We start from the raw sequence: 10,485 nt of genomic DNA on the forward strand, positions 1-10,485 counted from the left end.
TATCGTCTGCAAAGCTATGTCGCGTGCTGCGGTATTCGGAGACACTAAAAGCACCATAGTAGAACACAGATGAAGCTTCTAAGTTAAAGTAATAGCCAGTAAGAGGTAGTACAACTCAAGTTTTAGGTATCGATTATTGACTTTTTAGCTCGCTTTGGTGCCTTGGACATGAGCTAGGACCTTAAGATTCTGCATGAAAGGAGGACTAGCAGCCGAGCTGCACGGGAGGATGTGAAAAGTTTTCATATGTGGTAAAAACCTGAGAATTCCGTCCATTTTCGTCATTTGTTATCGAATCGACCTAAAGCTGGAACGTCACATTGGCCGCTCTTTTCTCTGAAACGGTTGTACTTATCGTCTGCAAAGCTATGTCGCGTGCTGCGGTATGCGGAGACACTAAACTAACCACAGTAGAACACAGATGAAGCTTCTAAGTTGATGTAATAGCCAGTAAGAAGTAGTGCAATTCAAGATTTGGGCATCGATTATTGACTTTTAGCTGGCTTTGGTGCCTTGGACATGAGCTAGGACCTTAAGATTCTGCATGAAAGGAGGACTACCAGCCGACTTGCAGGGGAGAATGTGGAAAGTGTTCATATGTAGTAAAAACCTGAGAAATCCGTCCGTTTTCGTCATTTGTTATGGAATTGACTTAAAGCCAGATCGTCACATTGGCCGCTCTTCCCTCTGAATCGGTTGTACTTATCGTCTGCAAAGCTATGTCGCGTGCTGCGGTGTTCGGAGACACTAAAAGCACCATAGTAGAACACAGATGAAGCTTCTAAGATGATGTAATAGCCAGTAAGAAGTAGTACAATTCAAGTTTTAGGTATCGATTATTGACTTTTTGGCTGGCTTTGGTGCCTTGGACGTGAGCTAGGACCTTAAGATTCTGCATGTAAGGAGGACTAGCAGCCGAGATGCACGGTTGAATGTGAAAAGTATTCATATGTAGTAAAAACCTGAGATATCCGTTCGTTATCGTCATCTGTTATCGAATCGACTTCAAGCCATATCGTCACATTGGCCGCTCTTCTCTCTGAAACGGTTGTACTGATCGTCTGGAAAGCTATGTAGCGTGCTGCGGTATGTGGAGACACTAAAATCACCATAGTAGGACATAGATGAAGCTTCTTAGTTGATGTAATAGCCAGTAAGAAGTAGTACAATTCAAGTTTTAGGTATCGATTATTGACTTTTTAGCTGGCTTTGGTGCCTTGGACATGAGCTAGGACCTTAAGATTCTGCATGAAAGGAGGACTAGCAACCGAATTGCAGGGGAGAATGTGAAAAGTGTTAATGTGTAGTATTAAACTGAGAAATCCGTACGCTTTCGTCATTTGTTATGGAATTGACTTAAAGCCAGATCGTCACATTGGCCGCTCTTCTCTCTGAATCGGTTGTACTTATCGTCTGCAAAGCTATGTCGCGTGCTGCGGTATTCGGAGACACTAAAAGCACCATAGTAGAACACAGATGAAGCTTCTAAGATGATGTAATAGCCAGTAAGAAGTAGTACAATTCAAGTTTTAGGTATCGATTATTGACTTTTTAGCTGGCTTTGGTACCTTGGACATGAGCTAGGACCTTAAGATTGTGCATGAATGGAGGACTAGCAGCCGAGTTGAACGGGAGAATGTCAAAAGTGTTCATATGTAGTAAAAACCTGAGAAATCCGTCCGTTTTCGTCATTTGTTATGGAATCGACTTAAAGCCAGTTCGTCACATTGGCCGCTCTTCTTTCTGAAACGGTTGTACTTATAGTCTGCAAAGCTATGTCGCGTGCTGCGGTATGCGGTGACACTAAAAGCACCATAGTAGAACACAGATGAAGCTTCTAAGTTGATGTAATAGCCAGTAAGAAGTAGCAAATTTCAAGTTTTAGGTATCGATTATTGACTTTTTAGGTGGCTTTGGTGCCTTGGACAAGAGCTAGGACCTTAAGATTCTGCGTGAAAGGAGGACTAGCTGCCGAGTTGCACGGGAGAATGTGAAAAGTGTTCATATGTAGTAAAAACCCGAAATATACGTCCGTTTTCGTCATTTGTTATCGAATCGACTTAAAGCCAGATCGTCACATTGTCCGCCCATCTCTCTGAAACGGTTGTACTTATCGTCTGCAAAGCTATGTCGCGTGCTGCAGTATGCGGAGACACTAAAAGCAGCATAGTAGAACACAGATGAAGCTTCTAAGTTGATGTAATAGCTAGTAAGAAGTAGTACAATTGAAATTTTAGATATCGATTATTGACATTTTAGCTGGCTTTGGTGCCTTGGACATGAGCTAGGACTTTAAGATTTTGCATGAAAGGAGGACTAGCAGCCGAATTGCACGGGAGAATGTGAAAAGTGTTCATATGTAGTAAAAACCTGAGAAATCCGTCTGTTTTCGTCATTTGTTATCGAATCGACTTAAAGCCAGATCGTCACATTGGCCGCTCTTCTCTCTGAAACGGTTGTACTTATCGTCTGCAAAGCTAAGTCGCGTGCTGCGGTATGCGGAGACACTAAAAGCACCATAGTAGAATACAGATGAAGCTTCTAAGATGATGTAATAGCCAGTAAGAAGTAGTACAATTCAAGTTTTAGGTATCGATTATTGACTTTTTAGCTGACTTTGGTGCCTTGGACATGAGCTAGGACCTTAAGATTCTGCATGAAAGGAGGACTAGCAGCCGAGTTGCACGGGAGAATGTGAAAAGTGTTCATATGTACTAAAAACCCGAGAAATCCGTCCGTTTTCGTCATTTGTTATCGAATCGACTTAAAGCCAGATCGTCACACTGTCCGCCCTTCTCTCTGAAACGGTTGTACTTATCGTCTGCAAAGCTATGTCGCGTGCTGCGGTATGCGGAGACATTAAAAATACCATAGTAGAACACGGATGAAGCTTCTAAGTTGATGTAATATCCAGTAAGAAGTAGTACAATTCAAGTTTTAGGCATCGATTATTGACTTTTAGCTGGCTTTGGTGCCTTGGACATGGCTAGGACCTTAAGATTCTGCATGAAAGGAGGACTAGCAGCCAAGATGCACGGGAGAATGTGAAAAGTGTTCATATGTAGTAAAACCCTGAGAAATACGTCCGTTTTCGTCATTTGTTATCGAATCGACCTAAAGCCAGATCGTCACATTGGCCGCTCTTCTCTCTGAATCGGTTGTACTTATCGTCTGCAAAGCTATGTCGCGTGCTGCGGTATTCGGAGACACTAAAAGCACCATAGTTGAACACAGATGAAGTTTCTAAGTTAAAGTAATAGCCAGTAAGAGGTAGTACAATTCAAGTTTTAGGTATCGATTATTGACTTTTTAGCTGGCTTTGGTGCCTTGGACATGAGCTAGGACCTTAAGATTCCGCATGAATGGAGGACTAGCAGCAGAGTTGAACGGGAGAATGTGAAAAGTGTTCATATGTAGTAAAAACCTGAGAAATCCGTCCGTTTTCGTCATTTGTTATCGAATCGACTTAAAGCCCGATCGTCACATTGGCCGCTCTTCTCTCTGAAACGGTTGTACTTATCGTCTGCAAAGCTATGTCGTGTGCTGCGGTATGCGGAGACACTAAAATCAGCATAGTTGGACACAGATGAAGCTTCTAAGTTGATGTAATAGCCAGTAAGAAGTAGTACAATTCAAGTTTTAGGTATCGATTATTGACTTTTTAGCTTGCTTTGGTGCCTTGGGCATGAGCTAGGACCTTACGAATCTGCATGAGAGGAGGGCTAGCAGAAAAGTTGCATGGGAGAATGTGAAATGTGTTAATATGTAGTATTAACCTGAGAAATCCGTCCATTTTCGTCATTTGTTATCGAATCGACTTAAAGCCAGATCGTCACATTGGCCGCTCTTCTCTCTGAATCGGTTGTACTTATCGTCTGCAAAGCTATGTCGCGTGCTGCGGTATTCGGAGACACTAAAAGCACCATAGTAGAACACAGATGAAGCTTCTAAGATGATGTAATAGCCAGTAAGAAGTAGTACAATTCAAGTTTTAGGTATCGATTATTGACTTTTTAGCTGGCTTTGGTACCTTGGACATGAGCTAGGACCTTAAGATTGTGCATGAATGGAGGACTAGCAGCCGAGTTGAACGGGAGAATGTCAAAAGTGTTCATATGTAGTAAAAACCTGAGAAATCCGTCCGTTTTCGTCATTTGTTATGGAATCGACTTAAAGCCAGTTCGTCACATTGGCCGCTCTTCTTTCTGAAACGGTTGCACTTATAGTCTGCAAAGCTATGTCGCGTGCTGCGGTATGCGGTGACACTAAAAGCACCATAGTAGAACACAGATGAAGCTTCTAAGTTGATGTAATAGCCAGTAAGAAGTAGCAAATTTCAAGTTTTAGGTATCGATTATTGACTTTTTAGCTGGCTTTGGTGCCTTGGACAAGAGCTAGGACCTTAAGATTCTGCGTGAAAGGAGGACTAGCTGCCGAGTTGCACGGGAGAATGTGAAAAGTGTTCATATGTAGTAAAAACCCGAAATATACGTCCGTTTTCGTCATTTGTTATCGAATCGACTTAAAGCCAGATCGTCACATTGTCCGCCCATCTCTCTGAAACGGTTGTACTTATCGTCTGCAAAGCTATGTCGCGTGCTGCAGTATGCGGAGACACTAAAAGCAGCATAGTAGAACACAGATGAAGCTTCTAAGTTGATGTAATAGCTAGTAAGAAGTAGTACAATTGAAATTTTAGATATCGATTATTGACATTTTAGCTGGCTTTGGTGCCTTGGACATGAGCTAGGACTTTAAGATTCTGCATGAAAGGAGGACTAGCAGCCGAATTGCACGGGAGAATGTGAAAAGTGTTCATATGTAGTAAAAACCTGAGAAATCCGTCTGTTTTCTTCATTTGTTATCGAATCGACTTAAAGCCAGATCGTCACATTGGCCGCTCTTCTCTCTGAAACGGTTGTACTTATCGTCTGCAAAGCTAAGTCGCGTGCTGCGGTATGCGGAGACACTAAAAGCACCATAGTAGAATACAGATGAAGCTTCTAAGATGATGTAATAGCCAGTAAGAAGTAGTACAATTCAAGTTTTAGGTATCGATTATTGACTTTTTAGCTGACTTTGGTGCCTTGGACATGAGCTAGGACCTTAAGATTCTGCATGAAAGGAGGACTAGCAGCCGAGTTGCACGGGAGAATGTGAAAAGTGTTCATATGTACTAAAAACCCGAGAAATCCGTCCGTTTTCGTCATTTGTTATCGAATCGACTTAAAGCCAGATCGTCACACTGTCCGCCCATCTCTCTGAAACGGTTGTACTTATCGTCTGTAAAGCTATGTCGCGTGCTGCGGTATGCGGAGACATTAAAAATACCATAGTAGAACACGGATGAAGCTTCTAAGTTGATGTAATATCCAGTAAGAAGTAGTACAATTCAAGTTTTAGGCATCGATTATTGACTTTTAGCTGGCTTTGGTGCCTTGGACATGGCTAGGACCTTAAGATTCTGCATGAAAGGAGGACTAGCAGCCAAGATGCACGGGAGAATGTGAAAAGTGTTCATATGTAGTAAAACCCTGAGAAATACGTCCGTTTTCGTCATTTGTTTTCGAATCGACCTAAAGCCAGATCGTCACATTGGCCGCTCTTCTCTCTGAATCGGTTGTACTTATCGTCTGCAAAGCTATGTCGCGTGCTGCGGTATTCGGAGACACTAAAAGCACCATAGTTGAACACAGATGAAGTTTCTAAGTTAAAGTAATAGCCAGTAAGAGGTAGTACAATTCAAGTTTTAGGTATCGATTATTGACTTTTTAGCTGGCTTTGGTGCCTTGGACATGAGCTAGGACCTTAAGATTCCGCATGAATGGAGGACTAGCAGCAGAGTTGAACTGGAGAATGTGAAAAGTGTTCATACGTAGTAAAAACCTGAGAAATCCGTCCGTTTTCGTCATTTGTTATCGAATCGACTTAAAGCCAGATCGTCACATTGGCCGCTCTTCTCTCTGAAACGGTTGTACTTATCGTCTGCAAAGCTATGTCGTGTGCTGCGGTATGCGGAGACACTAAAATCAGCATAGTTGGACACAGATGAAGCTTCTAAGTTGATGTAATAGCCAGTAAGAAGTAATACAATTCAAGTTTTAGGTATCGATTATTGACTTTTTAGCTTGCTTTGGTGCCTTGGACATGAGCTAGGACCTTACGAATCTGCATGAGAGGAGGGCTAGCAGAAAAGTTGCATGGGAGAATGTGAAATGTGTTAATATGTAGTATTAACCTGAGAAATCCGTCCATTTTCGTCATTTGTTATCGAATCGACTTAAAGCCAGATCGTCACATTGGCCGCTCTTCTCTCTGATTCGGTTGTACTTATCGTCTGCAAAGCTATGACGCGTGCTGCGGTATTCGGAGACACTAAAAGCACCATAGTAGAGCACAGATGAAGCTTCTAAGATGATGTAATAGCCAGTAAGAAGTAGTACAATTCAAGTTTTAGGTATCGATTATTGACTTTTTAGCTGGCTATGGTACCTTGGACATGAGCTAGGACCTTAAGATTGTGCATGAATTGAGGACTAGCAGCCGAGTTGATCGGGAGAATGTGAAAAGTGTTCATATGTAGTACAAACCTGAGAAATCCGTCCGTTTTCGTCATTTGTTATCGAATCGACTTAAAGCCAGATCGTCACATTGGCCGCTCTTCTCTCTGAAACGGTTGTACTTATCGTCTGCAAATCTATGTCGCGTGCTGCGGTATGCGGAGACACTAAAATCACCATAGTAGGACACAGATGAAGCTTCTAAGTTGATGTAATAGCCAGTAAGAAGTAGTACAACTCAAGTTTTAATCATCGATTATTGACTTTTAGCTGGCTTTGGTGCCTTGGACATGAGCTAGGACCTTAAGATCCTGCATGAAAGGAGGACTAGCAGCCGAGTTGCACGGGAGAATGTGAAAAGTGTTCATATGCAGTAAAAACCTAAGAAATCCGTCCGTTTTTGTCATTTGTTATTGAATCGACTTGAAGCCAGATCGTCACATTGGCCGCTCTTCTCTCTGAAACGGTTGTACTTATCGTCTGAAAGCTATGTCGCGTGCTGCGGTATGCCGAGACACTAAAAATACCATAGTAGAACACGGATGAAGCTTCTAAGTTGATGTAATAGCCAGTAAGAATTAGTACAATACCAGTTTTAATTATCGATTATTGACTTTTAGCTGGCTTTGGTGCCTTGGACATGAGCTAGGACCTTAAGATTCTGCATGAAAGGAGGGTTAGCAGCTGAGTTGCACGGGAGAATGTGAAAAGTGTTCATATGTAGTAAAAACCTAAGGAATCCGTCCGTTTTCGTCATTTGTTATGGAATCGACTTAAAGCCAGATCGTCACATTGGCCGCTCTTCTTTCTGAAACGGTTGTACTTATAGTCTGCAAAGCTATGTCGCGTGCTGCGGTATGCGGTGACACTAAAAGCACCATAGTAGAACACAGATGAAGCTTCTAAGTTGATGTAATAGCCAGTAAGAAATAGCAAATTTCAAGTTTTAGGTATCGATTATTGACTTTTTAGCTGGCTTTGGTGCCTTGGACAAGAGCTAGGACATTAAGATTCTGCGTGAAAGGAGGACTAGCTGCCGAGTAGCACGGGAGAATGTGAAAAGTGTTCATATGTAGTAAAAACCTAAGAAATCCGTTCGTTATCGTCATTTGTTATCGAATCGACTTAAAGCCAGGTCGTGACATTGGTCACTCTTCTCTCTGAAACGGTTGTACTTATCGTCTGCAAAGCTATGTCGCGTGCTGCGGTATGTGGAGACACTAAAAGCACCATAGTAGAACACAGATGAAGCTTCTAAGATGATGTAATAGCCAGTAAGAAGTAGTACAATTCACGTTTTAGGCATCGATTATTGACTTTTAGCTGGCTTTGGTGCCTTGGACATGAGCTAGGACCCTAAGATTCTGCATGAAAGGAGGACTAGCAGCCGACTTGCACGGGAGAATGTGAAAAGTGTTCATATGTAGTAAAAACCTGAGAAATCTGTCCGTTTTTGTCATTTGTTATTGAATCGACTTAAAGCCCGATCGTCACATTGGCCGCTATTCTCTCTGAAACGGTTGTACTTATCGTCTGCAAAGCTATGTCGCGTGGTGCGGTATGTGGTGACACTAAAAGCACCATAGTAGAACACAGACAAAGCTTCTAAGTTGATGTAATAGCCAGTAAGAAGTAGTACAATTCCAGTTTTAGGTATCTATTATTGACTTTTTAGCTGGCTTTGCTTCCTTGGACATGAGCTAGGACCTCAAGGTTCTTCATGAAAGGAGGACTAGCAGCCGAGTTGCACGGGAGAATGTGAAAAGTGTTCATATGTAGTAGAAAAACGAGAAATCCGTCCGTTTTCTTCATTTGTTATCGAATCGACTTAAAGCCAGATCGTCACACTGTCCGCCCATCTCTCTGAAACGGTTGTACTTATCGTCTGCAAAGATATGTCGCGTGCTGCGGTATGCGGAGACACTAGAAATACCATAGTAGAACACGGATGAAGCTTCTACGTTGATGTAATAGCCAGTAAGAAGTAGTACAATTCAAGTTTTAGGTATCGATTATTGACTTTTTAGCTTGCTTTGGTGCCTTGGACATGAGCTATGACCGTAAGATTCAGCATGAAAGGCGGACTTGCAGCCGCGTTGCACGGGAGAATGTGAAAAGAGTTCATATGTAGTAAAAACCTGAGAAATCCGATCGTTATCGTCATTTGTTATGGAATTGACTTAAAGCCAGATTGAAACTTCCTGACAGATTAAAACTGTGTGCCCGACCGAGACTCGAACTCGGGACCTTTGCCTTTCGCGGGCAAGTGCTCTACCAACTGAGCTACCGAAGCACGACTCACGTCCGGTACTCACAGCTTTACTTCTGCCAGTATCCGTCTCCTACCTTCCAAACTTTACAGAAGCTCTTCTGCGAACCTTGCAGAACTAGCACTCCTGAAAGAAAGGATATTGCGGAGACATGGCTTAGCCACAGCCTGGTGGATGTTTCCTGAATGAGATTTTCACTCTGCAGCGGAGTGTGCGCTGATATGAAACTTCCTGACAGATTAAAACTGTGTGCCCGACCGAGACTCGAACTCGGGACCTTTGCCTTTCGCGGGCAAGTGCTCTACCAACTGAGCTACCGAAGCACGACTCACGTCCGGTACTCACAGCTTTACTTCTGCCAGTATCCGTCTCCTACCTTCCAAACTTTACAGAAGCTCTTCTGCGAACCTTGCAGAACTAGCACTCCTGAAAGGAAGGATATTGCGGAGACATGGCTTAGCCACAGCCTGGGGGATGTTTCCAGAATGAGATTTTCACTCTGCAGCGGAGTGTGCGCTGATATGAAACTTCCTGACAGATTAAAACTGTGTGCCCCAAACGAGACTCGAACTCGGGACCTTTGCCTTTCGCGGGCAAGTGCTCTACCAACTGAGCTACCGAAGCACGACTCACGTCCGGTACTCACAGCTTTACTTCTGCCAGTATCCGTCTCCTACCTTCCAAACTTTACAGAAGCTCTACTGCGAACCTTGCAGAACTAGCACTCCTGAAAGAAAGGATATTGCGGAGACATGGCTTAGCCACAGCCTGGGGGATGTTTCCAGAATGAGATTTACACTCTGCAGCGGAGTGTGCGCTGATATGAAACTTCCTGACAGATTGAAACTGTGTGCCCGACCGAGACTCGAACTCGGGACCTTTGCCTTTCGCGGGCAAGTGCTCTACCAACTGAGCTACCGAAGCACGACTCACGTCCGGTACTCACAGCTTTACTTCTGCCAGTATCCGTCTCCTACCTTCCAAACTTTACAGAAGCTCTTCTGCGAACCTTGCAGAACTAGCACTCCTGAAAGAAAGGATATTGCGGAGACATGGCTTAGCCACAGCCTGGGGGATGTTTCCAGAATGAGATTTTCACTCTGCAGCGGAGTGTGCGCTGATATGAAACTTCCTGACAGATTAAAACTGTGTGCCCGACCGAGACTCGAACTCGGGACCTTTGCCTTTCGCGGGCAAGTGCTCTACCAACTGAGCTACCGAAGCACGACTCACGTTCCGGTACTCACAGCTTTACTTCTGCCAGTATCCGTCTCCTACCTTCCAAACTTTACAGAAGCTCTTCTGCGAAACTTGCAGAACTAGCACTCCTGAAAGAAAGGATATTGCGGAGACATGGCTTAGCCACAGCCTGGGGGATGTTTCCAGAATGAGATTTTCACTCTGCAGCGGAGTGTGCGCTGATATGAAACTTCCTGACAGATTAAAACTGTGTGCCCGACCGAGACTCGAACTCGGGACCTTTGCCTTTCGCGGGCAAGTGCTCTACCAACTGAGCTACCGAAGCACGACTCACGTCCGGTACTCACAGCTTTACTTCTGCCAGTATCCGTCTCCTACCTTCCAAACTTTACAGAAGCTCTTCTGCGAACCTTGCAGAACTAGCACTCCTGAAAGAAAGGATATTGCGGAGACAT

At 43.6% G+C, this 10,485-nt stretch overlaps 1 non-coding gene across 1 annotated transcript; it reads right to left on the bottom strand.

Annotated features, from left to right (window-relative positions):
* Nucleotides 1-9,380: 9,380 nt before the first annotated feature.
* Trnas-cga (transfer RNA serine (anticodon CGA)) lies at nt 9,381-9,454 on the bottom strand. The gene has a single exon. It is a non-coding gene; the product is annotated as a tRNA-Ser (tRNA).
* Nucleotides 9,455-10,485: the final 1,031 nt, after the last annotated feature.

This window comes from Schistocerca gregaria, unplaced genomic scaffold, assembly GCF_023897955.1.
Source record: "Schistocerca gregaria isolate iqSchGreg1 unplaced genomic scaffold, iqSchGreg1.2 ptg000437l, whole genome shotgun sequence".
Taxonomy (NCBI): Eukaryota; Metazoa; Arthropoda; class Insecta; order Orthoptera; family Acrididae; genus Schistocerca; species Schistocerca gregaria.